Source organism: Anopheles maculipalpis, chromosome 3RL (genome assembly GCF_943734695.1).
Source record: "Anopheles maculipalpis chromosome 3RL, idAnoMacuDA_375_x, whole genome shotgun sequence".
Taxonomy (NCBI): domain Eukaryota; kingdom Metazoa; phylum Arthropoda; class Insecta; order Diptera; family Culicidae; genus Anopheles; species Anopheles maculipalpis.
This window is the reverse complement of record NC_064872.1, coordinates 36,779,381-36,803,740: the sequence shown is the minus strand read 5'-3', so window position 1 is coordinate 36,803,740 and position 24,360 is coordinate 36,779,381. Positions and strand designations below refer to the sequence as shown.

General features: G+C 41.1%; 3 protein-coding genes across 3 annotated transcripts in view; 1 reads left to right on the top strand and 2 right to left on the bottom strand.

Annotated features, from left to right (window-relative positions):
- Positions 1-24,360, bottom strand: part of LOC126564579 (probable 26S proteasome non-ATPase regulatory subunit 3) — a 561,792-nt gene that overhangs the window by 76,513 nt on the left and 460,919 nt on the right. The gene's annotated exons all lie outside the window — the stretch shown is intronic.
- Positions 1-24,360, bottom strand: part of LOC126564595 (zinc finger protein 596-like) — a 394,155-nt gene that overhangs the window by 41,017 nt on the left and 328,778 nt on the right. The window lies entirely within an intron of this gene.
- The window catches only part of LOC126563938 (protein O-mannosyl-transferase TMTC2), a 157,003-nt gene that overhangs the window by 29,243 nt on the left and 103,400 nt on the right, over positions 1-24,360 (top strand). The window lies entirely within an intron of this gene.

The window sequence follows — 24,360 nt, the reverse complement described above, 5'->3', positions numbered from 1 at the left end:
AAACCGCAAACGCCTTAACGTGTAGCCATGCGTTTGTTGCGTGCCATGCCTGGCGTACGTAGCCATCACCAACGGCTCGAAAGCCGACGACCATTCGTGACGAAGCCATTTTGCCTTTTATGTTGGGCTTTAGGAATTGTTAAACGAGCGGGAAAAAATTGCCACCGCAGAAAGAAAAGCTTGGGTGTATTTAGCGAAAGAAAAAAAAAACGGTAGCCTTGTGGAAAACAATAGTATGTGAAGAGGAGTAGGTTAAAACCCTGAGAAGAGGAAAATTTTCGTTTCGGGGTAAGTTGCGTGTTTTGATCACGTTCTTGCACGTTGATCGATTGGAACGGCAGATTCGATTGAAATACTATTGGAAAGTAAAATGCACTTAGCTTCTTTTGAACAATATGAATAAAATGAAAACAAATGAAAACTCTTTATTTCCAAATTATGTCCTTTTTCCATGTCTAGAACAACAAGCAAAAAAGGTTTCATCGACATTTTACAAAGAGTTTTGCCGTAAACTGAGTGACTAATGAAAGCTCATTAAAGTAAAATCATGCTTTTGCTATGTTTTATTGAATTCCAAAGTCCGTTAAAAACATAGTAGTTTAACATCCTCAATTCCTTTGTTATTCCCGCTATCAATTGTTTTGAAGCGATGTTTTGAATCTATAATTTCTTCTTTTGATTTCTTCTTTACTTCCTTTTTTGTGTGAATTCGTTTTCAATGTTTTCTTTCGTTCAAAACTTTTACTCGCATGATTTGTTCTGTCGATTTTTTATAGTTTTTTCATGTGCAAAAATGTTCTGATAAATTTCAAATGTTTCCTCATTGTTATTTTTTATCACTGACAGTATAACGAATGTATTAAAATCTTAATTTTATTTTATTTTAATTTTTTGAATAAGTATGACGGCTCTACGCCGTATTGTCGTTTATTTTATTTTATTAATGTGAAAATTATTGAAACTTCTTCTTTGTCTTGGCTTAATGACCTCTACGGTCATGCCAGCCATCAAATGGCTTACTAGACTTGCCGATACAAACCTCTCACTTTACTATCTTTGCTTTTAAATATATTATATTATTAAGGCTTTCCGCCGTATGGTCAACACCGCTTGTGGTGATAATATACAATATACAAAATATTTACAAAGCATTTTCTCCCTGATATTTGCCTTATACCGGGCATTCTCGGTTTTTCTTTCTATCTACTATGCTTTAGTTTTGAAACAGTAGCAAGCTCAACCTATTTTCTCATTATTTTCAAAAAATAACATGATTTTCAAATATTTGGTGGTAAAATGAAATGCTATAGAAATTATTTCGGCTCCATTGTTCACTTCTTTCTTCATATGGTCATAAATGAATACTTAGCTCTTTTGGGAAAAAATCATTTTACATTTCTTCTTCATCTTGTCACAGTAAAGCAGTGCAGCTGAAAATTCTTTCTTATAACAGAACCATTTGCATATTTTCATCATAAGTCATGTCGTCAGCTGATTACAATCGTGTGCTTTCACTCTTCCCTAGAACTTTGCTTCTTTAATAAATCATCCGTTGACAGTTATCAGGCGCAGAAAGCTCTCAATGTGACACGGTGCACAATTGAAATGTAATCAACGGACTTCACTTCATATTTAAATGAAACTTTGTAACGGATTGGTGCGAACGAATCAATATCAATATAAGACAGCAAACCTCCGGACATACCACCACCACCACCATCACTGCCAGTAAAAGAACTCGCAAAGAATCAAACGCAAATTAATCAAAAGTATCCTGTAAGGAAGGAAAAGTACGACCATAAAAAAAAGAAAACTGCAAATGAAAACGTAATGAAAGACAGCGAAATCTCACACTCATTTCATTGCCGAGAATCGAGCAAAGGCGAGCGCAATAAATTGTCATTGGACAACGGTGAATCAGTTGCTTGCCGATCGTGGTGTGCCCATCGATGGGGCTTTGCTAATGAAAATGAGTTTTCACCTTTTCCTTCCTCCCTCCGACATGGTTATTGTTAGTGTTTCTTTCACAATTTTATCACCACCCGACAGCCGCGTTTGATGAGTATTTGCAGTACACAACAACACACCGGCACACGACATAAAGGTGAGGAAAAAAGTAAAATACATGCTAAAACCATTCACCCATTGTTCCCCCATTTGGAGTGAGTTTGGTCGTCGTGTCTTCCCATGACTTCATGGTATGCCTTCACCAGGAAAGGTTACGAGGAGAGAAACAGAGAGAGAAAAAAAGGAAGATTTTTTGTTCGGCGTGCATCGCCGTACCCCGCGAAGAAAGAGTAACAGAGTATCGCTAACACAAACGGGAACGAAACGGACGCCATTGACATTCAAGCTCGTGGCTTTTCATGTCCGTTGGGGCGCATAAAGCGTTGCAATGCCAGAGAAGAACATTCCACCACGCCATCCGGTTCGGTACGGGCGGAGGAGGCTTCTTTTATGGCGCCAGGGAAAGCGTGTAAAGCATGGCAAAGCGTGAAAGGAAAGACGACAAAAGGGCATAAAATCATTAAGCCACCATGATTTCTTTGTCAAAGATGGTGAACGGAGAAGGAGCAGCAGCAAGTTAGAGAGGAAGAAGAAAATAGTAAGCATACCATGACCGTTACCAGCGGATAGTAAACGTTAAATACGGGGAAGAAAAAACTGGTGCAAAGTTTGAGTTGAGTCGTTTGGAAACTTTATTTGCTAACGAGTGGCAAGAAGTGTTAGAATTTTTTTGGCGCTGTGGTTTAGGGGAGCAGTTTTTATTTCATAGTTTTAATTTGTTTTACTTTAATTTTAACCTTCACTGAAATGGGAAAGCTTGTTGCGTTACGTTATTTCTGTGCACGACACGTTCAGTGAAATTTGGCAGGTTGCACAATGGAAACACGAGGCGGTGATAAGACGAAACATGTTCTAAAACAGCATTAATTCTTTGCTTTACAAGAAGAAATCTCTTCATGAAATATGTTTTGTGCCACACTTAATGTCTAAAACGAAATAAACCAAAGAAAAAGCTCGCTACATGTTGCAAGCTTTCCTTATTCCATTTTAATCATGATTGCTCGTGTAGCAAAAAAGCACAAAACCATGTCGTCGCCTGTTGTTCGCTACACATTACTGGCAGTGGAAAACAAAATTAAACATCCCATCCCTTGCCATATGGTTGAAGATTCGTTTTGTTCCTATTTAACTCACCATACACTACAAGCTGAACTCTTGCTTTAGTAAAACAAAGCACCGGTACCATGTTTACAAGTGCTGCTCAAGCATTTACCTGTACGCTGGTGGTTGTTTCCTAATGCTTGAATCCTTGGAATGCTTCAGTTTCACCAGCGCACCCTCTACAACCTAATGGGATTGCCAATTTTGGGTAACATAACAGAATTTAATTATTTTTTGCGTCTGCTATGCTCTAGCGTTTACAATTCCAACATTCGAACCTTTCGATATGGAGCGCATCGTGACTACAGAATTGGCTCTTGCTATTTGTTACTTAAGCCCAAATTTCTCCAATCTTTACTTCCTCCTGTAACACGAATTTTCCTACACGAGTCCCAAGCCCAACGCCCAACCCGTGAAGCGCTGACACGAACGAATTGTTTTGCATTCTTCAAGGTACCGTGGTTCACCAAGCTTTCCGAGTGAACCACCACCAACTATTCACCTTCTGCCCCGAAGGGTGCGAAAATTTGTGTTGCCAATGTCTGGTGGTTATGACACCCGGGGAAAACTCCCGTTGAAAAGATCGACCAGAAGAGCAGGAGAAAAACAGAAAAAGGGACGGATACACGAAACCCAAATTCGGCAGGCGTCAATGATGATCCGGGCTTCCCTTATTCCGGTCGATACCTGCCGCAACAACCACTTCCCCCCACGGGTACACTCAGAAGTGGTTGGAAAATCAGATAATTTCCTAGAAGTAATCACCTTCTCCGTGTTTCTCTCAGCACCCCTTAAACTCTTCGGACGACACGAGAAACATCGAATAGACAGTATTCCTTGCTGTCTGCCAAGGTACATAACCTCATTTCTGCATCTCGCATTTAAAGTACCGCTCATATCCCATCCTACACTCTTGCCCAAAAAACAAATCCCTTCCCCTTTTTCCCGACCGAACCGGCATATGGCGTACTGGTTCCGGTTACGGAAATGCCATCCTTTCGGTGGCGGTACGATATTGCCTGCTGTAGCGGGAGGTTTGTGTTTGGAAAATCATCACGGCACGGTACACTGCAGGCAATCTTCCAAAAAACACGTTTCCTCGGGGCCCGGGCGCTTGTTGTCTTGGTGTTGCTTGTTGTGCAGTTGGGTCCTCCCCTCGGATGGGAAAGCACCGTTTATGCAGTGTAAGCCGAAAATGCTTCATAAAGTTGAGAGATAACAATCATTTGATTATGATTACGTTTCGTGTCTGGCAGGGCTGTGTGATGAAGCGGACGGTGTGCACCTTGGGGATGGCGAAAAAGGGGTCGCACCAAACCATTTCATGAAGAAATGCGCACCGACTTCCTACACGCCACGCCACGGATGCACTCTGATAAGACGTTTCCGAGCACTGAGGAAAACTTCGAACGCAAGGTGAAAATATGACGCGCACCTTCCGTTCGGAAAGCAAACGCGGCAGACAGGGAAAAAGTAGATGACGAAAAACCAACGAAAAACGATCCATTCTCTACTGAAAAAAAAAAGGAAAACCACAGAAGAAAGGTTCTTTGGAAAAATTTTCGCTTCGTAAACACGCTCGGCTCAGGTTACGATTATTGTCGATGCAAGCAACCGCTGTCACCATCACCGGTTCTGGCTTTCCTGCCTTTCCGGTTGAAATTGTTTGTTGTTGTACTACCTCCCGGTACTACCCCACCGTCTTGGGCCTTCACACTATAAAATCGGTGTAGAACTTTTACCTCATTTTCCTACCGCCTGCATCCTTTGCTTGCCGTGAGAGATTTTTGTCCTTTGGAATTGTTTGAAAAATATCGATATACCTCACAAGACAAGGAACAAATGGTGCATTGTCTTTTTTCTTGGTCTCTCTCTCTCTTTCGCTCTCACTCTTTTCAATTCCTTTTGTGGAATTTGCGGGTGTGACATAGTTTCCTTCCCTTAACTTCTTTTCCTCCGCCAGTGTACAAGAACCCCTTTTTTTTGTTATGCTTTTCTCGTGCTGGAAAAAGCAAAACAAGCCAACGGTTTGTAATCAATACCGAAAGGGGCGAGGTATAAGGTTTTGGTTTCTTTTTGGGTAGAAAGCAAACGCCATCATTTGTTCAGGTGGAGGCGCCATGTTTGATCAACGGTAAGGAATAGGGTTGAAAATGTGCTCATCTTTCATGTTGTGGAATTAACTTCCACACAATCTTGTGGGCAGCAGTGCGGTTGAATGTGGTGTGTAATGAAACCCTTTTGTAAATAGACTTTTTTTTTTCTTTGCTACCAAAACATGAATTATGCTGTAGAAGCTGGTGCATGTGATAATACTGCTGAGATGGGGACTGGTTTTTCTGTTCTTATTAGGTTTCTATTTGCTCTAGAAGAGTTATCCGTGCATTAGTGGTTGAGTAAATAAACCAAACTATATCCTCAAAAATGTCCACCGTCAGAATGATGGCAACATAAAAGTACACAAGACTGAATCCTTACAATTTATCATACAAATGAAAATGAAAATCAATACCAACATCAATAGCTCTGTGGAAGGGAACAAGAAGTTTATAACAATCCAAATTACTCGGACCAGTGAAATGAGACAACACACGGGTTTAGGTTAAGTGTTAAGCGACGACCAGTTACGTCGTTACGGCATCAGTCTGCTGACTGATCCAGATCAACTCCGCGAGCTTAATCCACTCAGCTGGTGGTTTACTTTTTTATTTATACCCAGTTTTGTAGTTGGTGTTACATTAATTGTAGTTGCTTTCATTATCTTACTTTCTATTCCCAAGCTTGCGTGTGTTAAGGGTTCTTGGTTTTCCGCATTACATATTGTTTTGTTTATGTCAGATTATAGCAGTGTTGGATGTTTTTTTTATTAAAGTTGATTATGTAAGCGTCATCTTTCTAGCAAGTTTCTTTGCGTTGGTTTAAAACGTTTATCAGCAATTTAATCAGTTCCGTACTTGTTTCTTTCACTCAATCACTCATCGCCATGTCACGTCGTCGTGACATGGCCCGGTCAACGATAGATTTCCAAGAAGCTCGATCCCTGGCTGCAGCTTCCCATCCGTGTAGGCACCCGATCTCCGACAGATCACCCTTTACCTGATCCAGCCAACGAACTCGCTGTGCTATCCGACGCACCCTGCTGAAATGGGGGCGCTGACGAATACCTTCTTGGCGGCGCATGAGTCCGGCATCCTCATAACATGCCCCAGCCATCGTATCCTGCCAGTCTTTGCCGAAGTCAGGATGTTCGGTTCTCCGTACAGCTCAGCAAGCTCGTGGTACATCCTTCTCCTCCACACAGGATGCGATGCTCAAACACGTCCAGAGCGTTTGCATCCACCGCTCGGATGGTTCAAGACTCGTGGCCATATAGGACCACCGGGCGAATCAGTGTGCGATATATCTCACATTTATTGCGGTTTCGAAGTCTTCTGGATCTCAGCAAACGGAAAAGGCCGTAGTATGCACGATTCCCCTGAACAATGCGTCTACGGATTTCGCTGCTGACATCGTTGTCCGAAGTTACTACAGTTCCAATATACCAGAACTCCTCTACTACCTCGAGGTTGTCGCCGTCGACTAACACTAACAGGAGAGTCCGTCTCCTTGTCTCAGACCCCTGTGAGATTCGAACGATTCCGACAGCATGTTCGATACTCTCACTTTGCACTGCATCCCGTTCATGGTGGCCTATAACGGCCGGATCAGCTTTCCATGAAAGAGGTGCCGCTGCATTATTTTCCATAGCTCATATCGATCTATGGTATCGTAGGCCGCCTTTAAGTCAATGAGCAGGTGGTTCTTAGGGATCTGGCGCTCTCGGCACTTCTGAAGGATCTGTCGAAGAGTGAAGATTTGGTCGGTCGTGGATTTGCCTCCAACAAATCCCGCTTGGTAGCTGCCGACGAAATCTGAAGCTAGGGGGCAAGTATGCAGAACAAGAACTGTGACAGGGTCTTATAGGCGGCATTAAGGACTGAAATGGCACGATAGTTCGAGCATTCCAGTCTTTCGCCCTTTTTGTAGAATGGGAGAATGACGCCCATTTTCCAATCCTCATGTAATTTTTCCTGTTCCCAGATTATTGTGATCAGCTTGTGCATTTCGACGGTAAGCATCTCCTTCTCCATCTCGAAGAACTCGACGGCCAGTCCATCTCTACCAGCAACCTTGTTGCTTTTAAGCTGCTTGATGGCGCTGGTAATCTCATCCAGAGATGACGGAGGCACTTCGTCCTCTGCACTGTTGCCGTCACTGATGTTGTTGCTGCTGTGTTGCTGCTGCTGTTGGCTTGTTCTGCTACTTGCACTAACCTTTCCTGTCTCTACTCTGTTCAGGTGTCCTTCGAAGTAGCACTTCCACCTTTCGATCACCTTCCGCTCGTCTGTCAGGAAATTTCCGTCTGCGTCCCGGCACATCGCGGTTTTAGAAGCAAATCCACTCTGTGCCTCTTTCAACCTCCTGTAAAACGAGCGGGCGTCCCCCGAATGAGACAGCTGCTCCAGCAGCTTTTTATCTGACTCTTCCAAGCGGCGCTTCTTTTCCTGGAAAATTTGTTCCAGTACCTGTTTCTAGAGGTTATAATTCTACGTGTGGGTTCTTTCTAACGTACTGTTTAGCGTATGCTACAGCTCAACATCATCACAAAATGTAGTCTACCCGTAACCGAGTATGCTTTGCATATCGGCAAACTACTGAATATATGGCCACGCTTGTGCCATCAAGATCCACTATACGTTCCTTAAGAGTCGTCCAAACAAACTAAAATATAAAATAGTTCGATTGTTTTCCTTCATTGATCGTTCGACTAGATTTTATTACTAGACAGGTGTATCGAATCGAAGTATTGCCACAATCCTTAAGTTTGGCACTGTATCTTACAAGTGATTTGAACATAGCTTGTGTAAGGATGGTCGAATTTAATCGTCGAATAGTTGTTGATCATTTGCTTCATTTGGTTTGAAATACACTCTCTTCGATTGCTTAAAATGTCTTCAGGTTGTTTATGCAGTTTCAGATAACACTTAGAATAACGATGAAAGCCAATCAAGACTTGTGTTAACTTGTCTGTAAACGGACTGCTTCTCTTTCGATTGTTTTTGAGTGAAATTTCTTTTTATGCTAACCTTCTCTTATACACACAATTAATCTTTCAGCTTTTTCTTAATTTATCTGAAGTTGGATTTGTTTTGGAAATTCTGGAAAAAACTCACTTTTCCAAACTTTGTTTTTATGTTTTTAGGATGTTACAGAAATATGTTAAGGATGTTACTCATAAGAATAATAATCATTTTAATTCTACTAAAACTCTCATTGCTCAGATATTGCACAACTGCATAGAATCACAAAGCTATGACGATAAAACAGATAAGTTTTCTTTATATCTTACTGTGTAGCTTGGCTTGATAAAATGTTATCCAACTGAATAATCTAACCGCTGCTTCTCTCTTGTTTTCTTCCAGGTAAAGCAAATCTTTTTAACACTTAAGTGAGTAAACCATGTCACCAATGTCAAAACCATTATTTCTGAGCGATACGATGAAAGATACACCGAGAAAAAAAAAACCAAATATTTCGATTCGATACATCAATTTTCCAGATTATCTTTAAACCACACTGAACTGCTGGACACCAACGCTGCTAGAAGCAGACGAATGGATTGAAATAGAAAAGTGAAGCAAAGGGTAGTACAAGAGCAAACAAAAAATAAAACAAAGGCGCATATAATCCGGTCACCTGTTTATTGCCAAACGCAAAGGATTATTATCGTCCCGTTTCGGGTTGGTGGAGCAAAATTTGCCATCAAAGCTCAATCCTGGCGGAGGGGAAACACTCCTTTTTTTTTCGAGGTCGGGATAAATCGACTCACAAAATAAGGCAGCACGAAGAACACAAGAAAAAGAACGAAACGATGATCATTTTTATGACATCGAGCGGTAATGGCATCGCGAAAAATCACGCCAGTCGTAATTTGCCGAGCATGGAACGCGGACAGGGACAGGGACCAAAATAAAATAAAAGCGTGTCTCCATTCGCCTGTAAAGTGGTGGTTGTGTGTGACGCTTTTTTTCTCCTTTTGTCCTTTCCATTCTTCTCACCACGGTGACAATTCGATTTCCGGTCGAGCGATTCCCGGGAGCGTGTATGTGGCCCCAAACAGGGGACAATCGGGGTGGTTGTGGGCCCCAACGACATTCACATGCATATATGAATAGTCGGTGCGTCACAGCCGGCGCGCTTATCATTATTATTCCAACGTGCATTCGCGTAGATTGACAGCTTAAATAAACGATCCACGTACGATGATCGCCCTGCCAGCGCCATCCACCAATGCATGATGGCTGTATTTGTGCGAGTGTACGTATGCGTGCGGTTGGAATTTATGTTGCGCGGCTGCCATGCTGCCACCCGGTCGATCCTATGTGTGTGTGTGTGTGTGTGTGTGTGTGTGTGCGCAGCGATGAGGTTGATGGGCGTAAAAATGACAAAAACTGTCACAATCTCGCATCACGACTCTCGTGCGACGATGCGACACGATGCGACACGGATTCGACCACCCCCAGCAGAACCCGACCAACCCCCTCGTGAATGGAAAATGTGCCAATACCAGTGTGCGATCGCGTGCGTGTGTGTGTGTGTTGCGTGTTGTTTTTATGACCATTTCCCGGCCGTTTTGTGGGCCTGTGGGCTCATTCCGATTGAGCGAGTAAAGGAAAGGGTGGGTTGGCTTGGTGGGTGATAAAAATTCAGCATGAAGTTACCCCTGTGGGATGGGAACCTCAGTGAGTGATGCCACTTTTTTGTTCCCTCGTTCACGCCGAAGAGTCCTGTGTATCTATGCGGATCGTTCGGGAAAATGCTGGGAAAGTCGCGTTATTCGGTGACACGATGCAACCTCACTGAATCCTAACACGAACGCGCGGATGTCAGTCAATTGGAACATTTTCGGTGCAGCACTCCGGTTGGCGGGAAATCAGTGGAGCGGGAGAGGGGCGGCTTCGATCATTGCCAACGGGGCGCATGAGATGCATAAAATTTCAATCACTTTTTGTAAATGATTTTCTCCTTTTTTTCGACTCGAAAATCATTCCATCGTACGGGGTCGCCAGGGCGCCAGGGAGGACATTTTTGTTCGTAATCAAAACGTTCGTTATCGTGATATTGAATTATTTTATGACCGCTTGAAGCTGATCACTGAAACTCGTCCAGGTCAAACTCGCGGAGGGGAGATATATCGGGCGTTGAAAAACTGGTGCGAATTTTACTCGAAGGGATGGAAGATTAGGCAGTGAAAATTAAAGAGGCTTTTTTAATGTTGTTAAATTTTCGAACGTTTATGTCAAACAATTATTTTGGGCATAGTCATTGAACAGGAATTTAGGTATGATATCTTTGATTATTAGAATGCAGATTGCTCGTTTTTTGAAGCATTTATCAATAAATTTATTTTTGCTAAATTTAATTGGTAAAATGGTTTTTACAAAATTGGAAATAAAATAAACCCAAGGCTTCTGCAAAGCTTCAAATATGTTGATTCTTTGTTGCAGTCTTTTTTTCCTTCATTGCTTAACGACTTACTAGGTCACGCCGGCCATCTACTAACTTAGCTTACCTACTGATATGCCACATAGTTGGAACTCTTTAAGAGGGAACGGTCCGGATGGGATTTGAACCCCGATCTTATGTTGATATCCCCAACGCAAAAACGCAAAAACCATCATCCATGGCATGAAAGTTTGTTCTCAGATCTGACTGTCCAATTGCCGTTTAGTATTGCAATAAAGCAACAGAATTTCAATGTTTAAAGGACTTAAGACATTCATTCATTCGCTTAAAAAACATACGTGATTTATAGTCTTACTTGTAATATTCAAAAGCTTAGAAATCGAACGTATGAACGTAGAAAAAAAGCGTTATGCCATATTACATCCATAATTTTTCACAAAAAGCCCTTTGTAAAAAATATTGAAATTCTGGAAGCAAGCAAAAAATAACAAAACTACAGCTATAAGATTGTGACAATCCTGAATTACCACAAGCCAAAATAAATAACATAAAGTTATTTTCTTCTAAGTTTTACGGCTTACCATTTTATAGAAAATTATAAAATAAATGAAATTCATTTAAAGGCAGTCTTTTTTTTGTGGGTATTACAAATAAACAACTGAAACATCAACCAAGCAAAATAAAAGTGTCCACCATTACCTTAAAACCGCTTTCGCTGGCATCATGAGTCTTCTGGTCTTAGATCTGGTCCTGGACAGTCCATCCGACGACTGTTTGCACGATCACAATTAGCTGCTTCTCTGGCGCTTGTACAGCATTAAGAGCAATGTTTTCTCACTCCTCAACACATGCTTCACTCATCAAACTAAAGCCTCCTTCCCTTCCCTAAAGCACACCAGTCACCTGTTCGTTTGATTCGTTCATTAGACCGATTTTTTCCGAAAGCACGCCCACAGGAAAAGCTAGTAAAAGCTAGTTCATTACCAAACGATTAGCCGTGAATAGGGAAAAAGCAACATTTAACTGCAGGCAACATAAGCAGAGAACCGGAGTGGACGGAGTGAATGAAATGAAATAAAATGAAATACAACACCATAAGCTGATTGTTATGGGTGCCACCACCATCACTGCCAACGGGCGGTCGTCGTCGACGTCGTTGTCGTTCGGGGCAATAAAACATTTTTGTAATTAACCAGCAACCACCCACCGGAGCCGGATGGAGCATCAGTGCTGCACAGGGTAGTGACATGTGCCCCCAAAGGAACATTTGCCTTTGCCGAAGGCCGGTAAGAATGATGAGCCCGTGTTCGCGCTGGCGAAGGTGATAGTTTCTGATAAGGCAAATATTTGCCAACCACCTGAGCCAAACGCGAAACGTCTGGAACTGTAGCGATGGTCATCACAGGCCGTACGTACGTTCAACTGTTGTGACCCTGTGCATGATGGGCTGTTTCATGGCAGAGGTGTCAGACTAACTGGCAGGAAGAATGAATAATTTCTTCATTAGCTAATGCGTCTGTTCCATCCGGTTAGCGTGTCGGTACTATTATTTGAACCGAAAACAGATGAGCTCTCCGGGACGCTGAACACATTTGGCAGATGGACAACGGCAGCGACAGCGACAGTGTCCTGTGGGGAAATGGGGGAAGGCCCTTTACTGATGAGTTAAACGATTGGCATTCATTCCGGGCTCATGTCCAACGATCGTTTAACATTTTATTTCGGCACAGGACTAGCATTTCTGCTTGTAGCGAGTTTTGTTTTTTCCTTTGTTGGGTAAAAAACACGCCATCCAACATGTCTCCAATGCGAAACATTTGGTGCTGGACAGGTGGCGGCTTCACAGTGTTGACCCTACTGAGAGTCGTAATTGTGATTGTAATGTAAAATTATTATTCATTACTTTCGGTCACGAAGCAGTCAAACCCTTCAGTGGTAAAAGGCTTCAAATGGTGCTGCTAGTGAGTACTTTCCAACTTTATTATGGTAAAACGAAGAAAAAGGCAAATGCCAGAAAGGAAAATTAGGCAAAAACATTTCCTCAAACGCTTAATTAGTAATAACACTTTTCGACAGCCCTTGTTTATGTAGCGAACAATAATGAAAGTTAATGTTATTTGAACACAAACACTGCCTAGAAGAACGGCTAGTTTATGAGGTGCAAACAGTGTACGATTCGGAAGACTTTTCACATGATGACATCAGCGAACCGTGTCCACAGTTACTCCACTACGTTCACATTGCTATCTCTACATTATTCAAGCCTTGGGAGTACTTTGCTCTGTTGTTTCCTGTGACATAAGCTGCTTAGTCTAGGGTAACCTATTCTATCCCATAACTCTTAAAAGCACCGGGAACCCGAATAAAACACAAAATCGCAACGTAACATCGTCCCAGTGCTAGCGTCCATCAGTGCCATCCGATTGACCCGATCGCCCGATCGATGGTTGATGACTTCAGCTCGTTAATCTGACAGTGGATTACATTTTGGACGTTGATTTCCCCCGAGACACTTCGGAACTCGCGAGTCCGCGTTGCCCATCCTATGGTGACCAGAACTCTCGTCCAAAATCGGTCGATTGAACCTTCCATTCGGCGCGGTTCTAAAAGTGTACACAAAACAGAACACGGTTTGTTGTTCTGGTCGACATTGTGCTCGGGGAATTGTGACTGTTTGGTGATACTTTTTATTGCCTATTTTAAGCAAACATCGCGCAAAACGATGAAGGTCTGTTTGGCGTTGTGTTGTGAAACAAACCATGAAATTGTTCCCGCCCGAGTGTTAAAAAGCGCCAAGGGTTGACACACTGAAGCATACGTGTTGTGACAGTGGGTTTGTTCCATCAGATGAAATGAAAATGGTCGTAAAAGTTTGAACTATAGTCAACCCACCCTTTGCTGTCCGATCGTTATCTTAACGGAATGATTGAACATTTTACTGTAACGGAGGTGCAACGACTGGATGACATGTTCCAGTATAATGACTCTTTCGTGAAGAAGGTGCAGTGTCAGTGTGGTTTGGTCAACTTAACGAGATAGTAATTTGACAGATGTTGGTAAACAACGCTCTTTGTTCGAAAAAGAAGCAATCAGTATTCCCAAAAACTGTAGGATTTTTTTGAGCAACCTGAAAGTTATTTTGAAAAATAGCTGTACTTCGGGGGTACGGAAGAGGCGGCCGGGTGATAGGTGACATTGTCTTTGGTCTTCGCACTGCTGGACCGGGGTCCAAATCCTATCCATGCCGTTCCCCCGTAGTGAGGGATGACTATCCAACTACTATCATCCAGCTATTTAATAGCAGGCGTGACACCTAAAAAGTCGCTTAACCTAGAAGAAAATGAACAATTTCATATACGTAATACGAAGTGCAGCAAAAGATCTGTAACCCGAAATTTACTTACACTGTTGTTCACAGCTTGAAATACTAAATGCAGAAAGGAAGTTTTGTAAATCTGTTTTCAAAAATCTGAAGCACACGGCGTTCATAATTTCCTACAAGTTTCCAGTAAAATAGTCAAATGTAGTCGAATTCAATTACTATGACATCTTCGAAACAATTTTTTAAAAAGAAATATTGACATTTTCTGCTGCAATGTGCATTCAGCTGAATACAGCTTTGAACGTACGTCAATCATTAAAGGATTTAAATTCCTTTAAAGGAACTCCGTATTCGCTTAACGGTGTCATTGTTCAGGTAGCTACCAATAATAATAGACTTGTTTAGATTTGCAGTGCAAGTCTCGTCGTTTCAACAGCCGTATTCTGCTTCTTGAATTGGTCTTGGTATTGGTACTAAACTTGATAGATAGTTGGATAGTCAGCCCTCACTACGGGGAAACGATCCGGATGGGATTTGAACCTTGATACCACCGTGTGAAGATCGATACCGTTACCGCTTATACCACGGGACAACCCTGAGCATGGACGCCATTTCAACAGTAAAACGTTTGATAACTTAAAGGGAATTAACTATTTATGTTTTGTAGGCATTTTAAATTGATTCGCTTAATTCTAATTAACTATTTCACGGAGAGTACTAAGTGCTTAAACCTCGTCGATGTTTTTACCACTAAAGCAACAATATCAATTAAACCGCATAAAAGTAGCCGTTAATGATGGAAATTAATTTTAAAACGTTTTTTTTTATTGTTGCTGTGTGTGTTCTTGTTCTACATTACAACATCGTAATTAGATAAATAGTAATATTTCAGCTGATTCATTACTACCAACAAAAACGCAACAATGTTAAAACAGGACCAAACGCACACAACACACACTAACCCGGTCGTCTATTGAACATTCAGTGCCTGGGGTAGCTAATAATCAAACCGCAATTTTCACATTTTTCGAAAAACACGTCTCCACCATTAAAACAAATTAAATATTTTGTTGCGTGCCACGCTGAAAGTCACCTCCAACAGTAACGAACGATGACGTCGACAACGACGACAACTGTCGGCGTACAGACTGTTCCGGAGCGTTCTATAATTGATTGATAATATCGCGCGATTTGCGTGTTTAATTAATAACGACGGGTGGCAATGGGCGCCACGCCATGTATACCTTCTTTTTTATTGTTTTCACCCTCCATTTGATGCTGCCAGTTTTTTTTGTTGTTGTTGTTGTTTGGGTCCCTCACTCTTCCGGGTGTGCCGTAGGCACCTGGTCGAGTTCATCGGTTGGACGATTCAATTAAAAGGAAACTAAATGGAATTTTATGATCACTAATTTCAACCCCTTCCTCAATAGGATCGGGAAGGGTAGTTTCGATGATGGACGTAAACGGGAAGGGTGAGCGGGAGGTGAACCCGAGTATTCTGACATCACATTCGTATAATTTCATCAAACGTAATGGACCAGAAATGGAAGCCTACTACAACCGACCAGGATTCCTGGAGCGAGAATGCCTTCGGGGCAATTCGGATTGGGATGGGGACAACTAAATTGCACGGAACTCACTTTTATGTTACTCTCTGCTCACTCGCACCACACCCCTTCGTACACATCCACCTCGGGGTGGCCTACCACGGGACTCCCACCACGTTTAGTGCTAGAAATGAGTCAAAGTAATTTGATTAAATTTATGTCCGGCCATGTTTTTCCTGATTGTGGTACCCTCCCTTCGTCCCTGAGAACCTTGCAATGCAAAGAAGAGAAGTTGGTGTTCGTTCCCTCTAGAGGAAATAGAAATGTTTCTAAAATCTACAACTTGTACCGGACCGATGTGACAAAGCAAACCTCCTCACAGAAGCTAAGAGAGCTATGGAATAGAGAGTTTTAAAAAAAACCTCACGCGCACCAAGGATAATTAAAACGCTTACGAAGTGGTGGCTCATAAAACGTTAAGAATTTTTGCAAACTGCACACTATAAAACTTCGGCGCAGGTTTACTGAGTCAAAGTGTTAAAGTATTGGTAGTAAAGCGTACACTCTTCTTCACCCTATCGGAAACGAACTTTTGCGCAAGAAAACTTAACGCATTGGAAAACATTGAAGCAAGAAAGGCAATGGAAAACAAAAAAAAAGTAGCAACAAAAAAGAACGGCTTACGATTAAAGTTTTCCACTGAGGATAATGCTCGCTGTGCACTTTGGTTCGAAAAATAAGGGGGAAAAAACACCCGGCTGCTGAATTAACGTAAATGTATTCGGGCGGATTTAATCCACACTTTATTTTCTTTACCGAAAGGTGAAAATCTCTTTAAAAAGGCTTTAACAGGGGCGGCTACTTCATGCACAACAAATTGAGCAAATGGAAATAATCGAAATTGAAAACTTTTGCCTCATCAAATCAGGTTTTGGGAGCAGCTTTTGAGTGGGGCGGTTTTTAAAGCCCTTGAGCTATCTGTTACTGGCAACTGAAATTATTTAGAAGAAGCCTACACTTTCTTAAGCTTGTGCATATTTTACATGCATTCCGGTTAGGCTTCTGATTTGCATTTTTCCGAACCGGGACCTGAACAGAAATACCGAAATTAAACAAAAGTTTTCATTCAAAGAAAAAAAAACTTCCTTGTTATTTGAATATTTTAATCTGCGTGTGATGAAAGACATTCGGAACGGACAACATCCACGAGGGACGAGAGCGAGTTGTTTGACGGGTGACCTAATTTTTTCCACCAATCCAAACAAACTCGTCTAGTCGAACCGTCGGTGTTGTATGTGTGTCCCTCCCAACGCATCCCAGTTTTCTCCGCTTAATCCGTACTCGGAAAGCTTCCCAACTAATGAGTCCAGTAAGCCGATATTCAAATTTGTTCCTGGTTCCATTCCGTACGTCGGGCCAGAACTTTTGCACGCTTTTAATGGGTGAATCGAAAATGTGTTGTTTGCTAATCCTATGGTGAGGTGAATAGTTGAGATGATTTTTTTATTTGAAAACGAGACGCTACACCAATGAAGCTGGGAAAGCTGAATGTAAAACTCCAACATAAACTTTCAGTATATTGTGGCCACTGTATTAACAGGGATATTCCACAAAATTCGTGTATTGTTTCATTCGCTTAATAGTTATAAAAACTAGCATACAAAACTAGGAACAAATAAAATGCAGATTTTTTGCTTTTTTTGCCGAGTTCTTTATCAACTTTACTAAGACTAAATGCGTATACAAACTTATAAAATGTAAAGTAATGTAATAAAATGTAAATTATTGCCTACACGAGCAAGCTAAACAGTTTTATTTCATAATTTTATAGGATAGGAAAGTCGTTCATACTTCTAATACCTGCCTAGGGAAATAAAACTAGAGCAATATGGTTGCTACCATTTTGTGGAAATAGAAATAAAAACATGTTTAAAAATATAAATAGGAGTTTGCATTTTTTAGCATATCAAAGCTTTCATCCTTTGGTATGCTTTTCCACTTTGCATAACGTTTTTACCATAAATGAGATTTGTTGTTTTATAATTTCGGTTTTATTCTTAAATTTAAGTAAATTTAAACTGCTTAAAGTTTAGCACATAATTCTTTTTTCAATGAGATTCAGTTTATTGTTTATCAGCGACTATTTCAGTCATGTTTTTTGTACCTTTAAACATTTATAGTTATGTTTAAGAAGCTAAGAGATGTACATTTCGCGTGGGCGTGATTTTCATAAACTTAACCTAAAATCACACATGGCTCAACGGACTTAATCTATACACGTAATTCATTTCATTAAGTGATATTACATATTATATCATAAATGTAATGAGACATATCGGTTGACTTAGTATTCTACTAATAAAAATGTTTCAAAAAAGATGTAGATCACTGTAAGCCCAGTCCTGAATGAAGCATTTGTAATCATTCTTACATACTTAAAGCTTATTCAACATACATACATGAGCGCACATAATTTGTAGACGATTACACCATATTCATCATATTTAAATTTTGTGGACGCTGACACTACGGTTAAAACAAAGTTTGTATCGGGAGGCAAGTGAGAAGCCAAGCGTGGATCACTTTTATCTACCATTTAGCCTACTTTTGGGCGTTATCAATTATCATATTTCCACATTAAAAGGTATCTCACGCCTGGTGCAATACGGTGATAATGGTATCCCTTCTTTTATTTAACACACTCTATTTCCCGCGCACAAACAGCTCATTGTTGTTGATTGTTTCACGTAAAAAATCAATCAATATTTAGATAAGGCAAAACTTTGAAAGCCCGTCAGAACATCAGAATACAATGGAACGTACGCTCTACATAAAACATGACGATAGGTTGAGCTATGACAATTCCACCTCGTTGCCTTCCAATTACTGTACCGATAGTTCAACCTACCCTATAATCCATTAACGAAAAGGGAACACCGTGCATACAGTCATTAATCTCTCTATTGGCTCGTTTGAGACTGACCACAAAAAATGGACCTAATATCGCGTGTTTTTATGTGCAGCCGAACAACGCTCAGGACAAAAGAATAAATGGAAAACATTAAAACATAACTATTAGCTCTTTTGTGTACTGACCCTGCGTGTGCCCTCGCGAGGTTCGGTTTTATTGCGCTACCAAAATATCAATAAACTGTCACCATTCATTCAGTTTGTTCGTGCATACAATATGTCTGTCACCCGCCAGATGGACATTATTGACACCTGATATGTTTGTCTGTCCATTCTGCACATATTTTTGTGTTCCTTATTTTACGCGAAATGAAAACAGTGTCGTCCGATACCCGGTATTTACACAGTTGTGACCTCGGTGACACGAGAAAACACTTTAGGAAATAAAGTGACAGTCAATGGTGAATGATAAACAGGTCCTTTGAAATGGTTGGTTGTCCTGTGCCCGCCTCAACACATACCCGAGTGAAGGAAAACCATTGAATTAAACAATTCACCAAAATAACACCAACCGCACGGTATGACACGTTTGACCTCATTTTTGCTATGAAAGCTTTGACGGGTCGTGTGATGAGGCAGATATTGCAACCGTAAGAGGTCAACCCCGATATTGATCAACAATGGGTTCGAGTTGAAATCTGCATTGGCAAACAGATGGTTCCGACACCGTCACCTACAGCCGGCAGCTGCAGCATTAACTGTAACCGACCGACCGGTGGGACTTTTGGTGATGAATTGATGCGGCAGCGTCAGTGACAACGGTCCCACAACCCGTAGGGTTAATGATGATTGTTCGTTGGTACATGCATATCCTGCCTTCGGAAACATTCCCACCGATGGCTCATTTTTCAGGCTGAAATTAATTACAAAATCAATAATTTTATCATTAAGCAGCGCGTTTGCTAGGGAACATAATTTGCTATCCAGCCGATAAGGGCTGTGACCTGGATATACACAAAATACGCACACTCGTACCACATACACCCGCGTTATATGAATAAAAGGACGCATGAAGCTGTTTGTGTGTTGTCACTTTGTTAGCGAAGGACACCAATCGTTTGCCAATGTAACAGTTGCCAATGGTGGTACTTTATCCCTCCCGGGGCACAAGCGAGACACGTGCGATTGCAGATGGTATAAATCATCGAATGGAAAATAACGATCGATCAAGCAGAACCGGAAAAAACCACCACCACCATCACCAATACTCCCTCTTTGACACCTATTTTTCCATAGCAAAGAGCGGCTGATAAAAAAAATAAAACAGCGGACAGGATACTTATTTCCATCAGCCACGCATATTGTATCGTTCGCTACATTTCCAAACCGTTCCGGTTATGGTTACGGTTGTTAAATTTTATTTGACTCATTGAGTAATATTTTGCAGCTTTCGAAACACAAAAAGGTGGTCAGCATCAACCGCAGCGTTCGCACGTTTGTTTGTGTACGTTTGCTGATGAGGGGTAATAAAGAGTAGTTAAATATTTCTGCTTAATGATAATATTAATTTTTGTCCAAGTGCATTTGCAACCGCCGCCGGCGGAGCGCAGTACCGCGGGCGATGATGATTGATTATGTTTGCCTATGGGGGTAATTGTGACGCCTTTTGCACATATTTCCATGGTTTCTGTTTGATGTATTTCAGCTAATCGAATGATGCACAATTCACTGTAAAACCACTTTTTAAGTTGTTAAAGATGCAAAAGTATCCAAAACTGGTTAACGCATTTTTAATGTTTTGAATATCCCTTTAAATGTTTCAAGTGAAGAGATATTAAAAGTAACACTTTAAACATAAATAACCCGAACAATGCTATAGAACCAAGCTTTTAATTAGTCTAGATTGTGTGATAATTTTGGTTGCCGTGTTTTCGAGGAGCCAATCGATTTTCCCAAGGCAGGACTGAGGTTCAAATCTCATCGGGAACGATGAAAGGAGTGAAAACTGACAATCCAATTACTTCAACATCAAGTCTTCTAACCAATCGATGGCCTGCGTGACCTAGTTCGTCGCTAAGCCAAAAATAAGAAGTGGAAGGGATGACTCTGTACAGCTTTAAGAAAATTTGATTAGTCTCAATGCAACAAATCCTGTGGAATGGATTGAACTACGTGTGAATGGGAGGGTGTCTCACCTTTTATAGAGCCTCTATTACGGTATCTGCTAACAGGAATACTCAACTACGAAGATTTTGTTAATAAGCTACTACTTCGTAGCTCCTAACACGGAGCTCCTCTTTGACTTACTCCATATACGACGCCACTGTAGGACGCAACTAGGTGAAGCTAGACCTAATTGCCTGAACCCTTGAGTTGGAGACTACACTTCCATAAGGCCATCAAACCTTGGCCTCGTGGTTGTGATATATACAGGGACAATTCGCGGACAGTCAAATTTCAGGTGCTCGCATCCCGTAGCAGCTGATAGCCTGTTTGCACTGTTGATCTTTGCGATCAAGCTATACGTCCCGGCGAAGACTTTTCGAGCTAGGAGATTATTTGATTTCAAGGAACGCCGGACTCGTTGTTTGTGACCGTCCAATTTGACGCGCACTGGATTTTTCAATAGTATCCGTTACGTGAGTCCATGTACTCGTGAGCGTCCTTGTCTGGTGTTGCTCTTTGTGCTCTTAAATCAAGCTCGGTTTAAAATCGGAGCCTTGTGGTCCGTCGATTATTTTTAATACGTCAGAATCCTTAAAAATATATTTTTTATAATTGGTCTAAATCGGACTAAATCGATTATTTCTGGACTGATTTATTAAAATTATTAATTTGTATTTATCCATCCCTAAAACACACTACTTTGATTCTCATTTTAAAGCCAATTTCATAACAGGTTTGAACATTCATTTGTACCTCCGTTGGTATTAACTAAGCTACGACTGGGTTTTTATTGTGGCATTAGCATTACACCGTACGGATACATCACTTACCAAACCTTTTTCATCCGAACTTCATTAGATTCATTTAAGCTTCTTCGTGTTTATTTATGGTCGAAGATGCTGTTTTTTGCCCGTTCATTCTTCTCCATCAACACCGGGCTTCGCCAAAGCTCGTCTCTTTGCTAATGGTATACGTTTTCTGCCCCGAAGAAATGCTCCACCAACTTCACCTTACGGAAAGATCCCTTTTCGCATCCAATAATACGTTCATGCTCTTGTTCCTTACATTATGCAAAATCTTCACCTCAACGGTTTAGCAACCCGCCGTCATCATCCTGCAGCTTTCCTTTTTCCACTGCTGTGTGTATTTGAATTGAAGCTGCTTTTTTCGCGTTAACATAATGGCCGTGCTGGTGTGTCTGCAGCGGCGTTTGCTTCCATTCTATTAGCGGCAACGACCGAGAATGGATGTAGCCTTTACTGTGCTACTGTACTGCAAAAGACCACCGCACAAAAACCTCGAACCACGAATGCAGTAATGAAAGCGAAAGAATCCTTTCACACCGCCTGGGCGACTGCGGACGGAAAATGGCAAAACTCAAAGACGAACGAAATTGGAGAAGAATGAATGGATGGGAAAATAAAAAAAAAGGAAGAAATACCTACACACACACACACACACACACACACACACAGTTCGGGGAAATATTCGATGCTGGCAACTGGTTCGCAAAGTACCAACCGGTCAGCTGCCGCCGGTGCCAGCACCGTACGGAGCTTGTTGCTGTGAAGCAACTGTGTGATGGCTGGCGTGGATTAAATAACAGTAGAATAATAATTTATTACGTGCTAAAAATTTCTAAACCATACAACCATCGCTGCAAGGGATGAACGATGACGATCCGGGACGATCGCTCCGAACGCTCTGTGGATGGTTTCTGATTATTTGGCTCCGGACCCAGCATCCCGTTTTTGCCGCAGGACATGCGTCTCGTTTCACGAGACCTCCTGCATACCGTACCGCGCGCGCAAGGATGCATTCTCGTGGGGAAGAATGGAGTGCTTTTTGTAACGACGAACAATTCTGCAACAACGAGCCAGCAGCTTTCCATTAATACCAAAAATGGTGACGGTAAGGGAGCAGAGAGATGCGCTTGCAAGTCGAAGATGGACTGAATGCTGGCGACGATTTGTTCGAACGATACCCATCATAATCCTCCCGATAGCCAGCCGGAAACCTTCACCACAACGACGACGAACTGTCACAACTTGTCACAGTAGCGTTTCTGGATGTTTGCGTATGATGGTGAGGTACCCGAGTGACGCACATGGGAGGTTGTGGTTTCCCCAGTAGCCCAGGGGGAAAAACGCAAAGACACGGGGTGTACCTTTGGTGTACGAAGAGTTGACAACAGTATGATTTTATCTGTTTCCTGGAAACTCAACGCGAAGCAGTGAGGATGCTTGGGGACAGTGACAGGGCGGTGTTGACTGATATTAAATTCTTGACAGCTTCCTCGGAAATTTGCAGACTTTTTCCTCACAACATCGTTATCGTTATGTATTCTTTTTATTTTACATCATAAAGTCATAAGTCCAGGGTTTTTTTCCTCTTTAGAACTAGATGAAGATTTTAATGAACATGAAACAAATGTGATATTCACTATAGCGACACTCTTTTACAAACTAATGGTTGGAAAATATAAGAATTTTACACATAAACTCGACCCGTAATACAAATATTTAAAGGTTTATGATTTCATTTTATGTTGATTGTAAATCAGAATTAATCAATTAAATGCGACATATTACGGAGAAATTCAAAACAATGCCAGCTGAAACAGACTAGCAACACAAACATGTAGAGTATGGAAAATATTTCTTTAATTTATCATTTAATTAATTGAAGATTTATTGAGAAATCTTTGCTTAAAGATTTTACTGAGGATTTCCAGTTTCAGGAGGCTTCGAAGTAACCCTTAAGAGATATTTTGAAAACACATCAAAACCTGAATAGAACACATCTCATAGGGCCGACTCTTTAATTTTCTTTATGTTCGCAGCAATGTTTTATCTTCCTGATCTAAAACGCTATCACATTTATCAGAATCAATCGAACGATATCCTATCAACTATTTGTACACAATAGAACACTAATTTGGAGCCATGAAATTTGAATTTACCGATTATTTATAACTTCCTGGAGGACTTGATAGGTCACTGAAAAGGAATGCGAAAAATATGTTTATAGAAGCTTTAAAAGACATTTGAGCTTTCAAGTATTTAAAAGGGACTCCAAATATTTTCTTTATTTGTTGATATCTGAGGAGTCAAGTCCACTATCGTTTTCTCGGATGTGGTGCATCAATCCTGTTCGAAGAAGTGTGGCTAAATTTTCTATTTCAACGTTCTCCTTGCTTACTATCACCATGAACAAGCAAAATTCCAGAGAATAGATGTAGCAACAGAAAAATGTTCGTAGAAAACATATCGAAAAATAGTCGAATCACAATTGAAATGGTTTGAAAATAGTTCTAATTTTCGGATATATTTTCCCAGCACCCTTTTATGCCCTCTTAAAAACAGTAAGTTAACTTGAAATAAATATTTTAAGCATGCTCTTTTTGCTACAAAATTCAAGATAATTAAAAAAAACTAACCAAATTAAATAAAACATTTTCTTCTGTTATTGCTGTGTTTCAATCGATAAAATCGGAAACAACACACAAAATACAGTGTTAATCAGTTGAACGAGTAAGCAATGGGAAAAAAACAACTCTTTTCAAATAGAAAGTCTGCCATGGTCATAATATTAAATTGATCAGCAACGTGTGCCTGTGCGCTCCTACGTCGAATGAAACCACATTTCTAACTACTGGACAACCGTGGCCATGGCGTCCACGTAACAGCATAAAAAAACTATATCCATTCAGAGCATCATCGTCGTTGGCACGTCAAGATA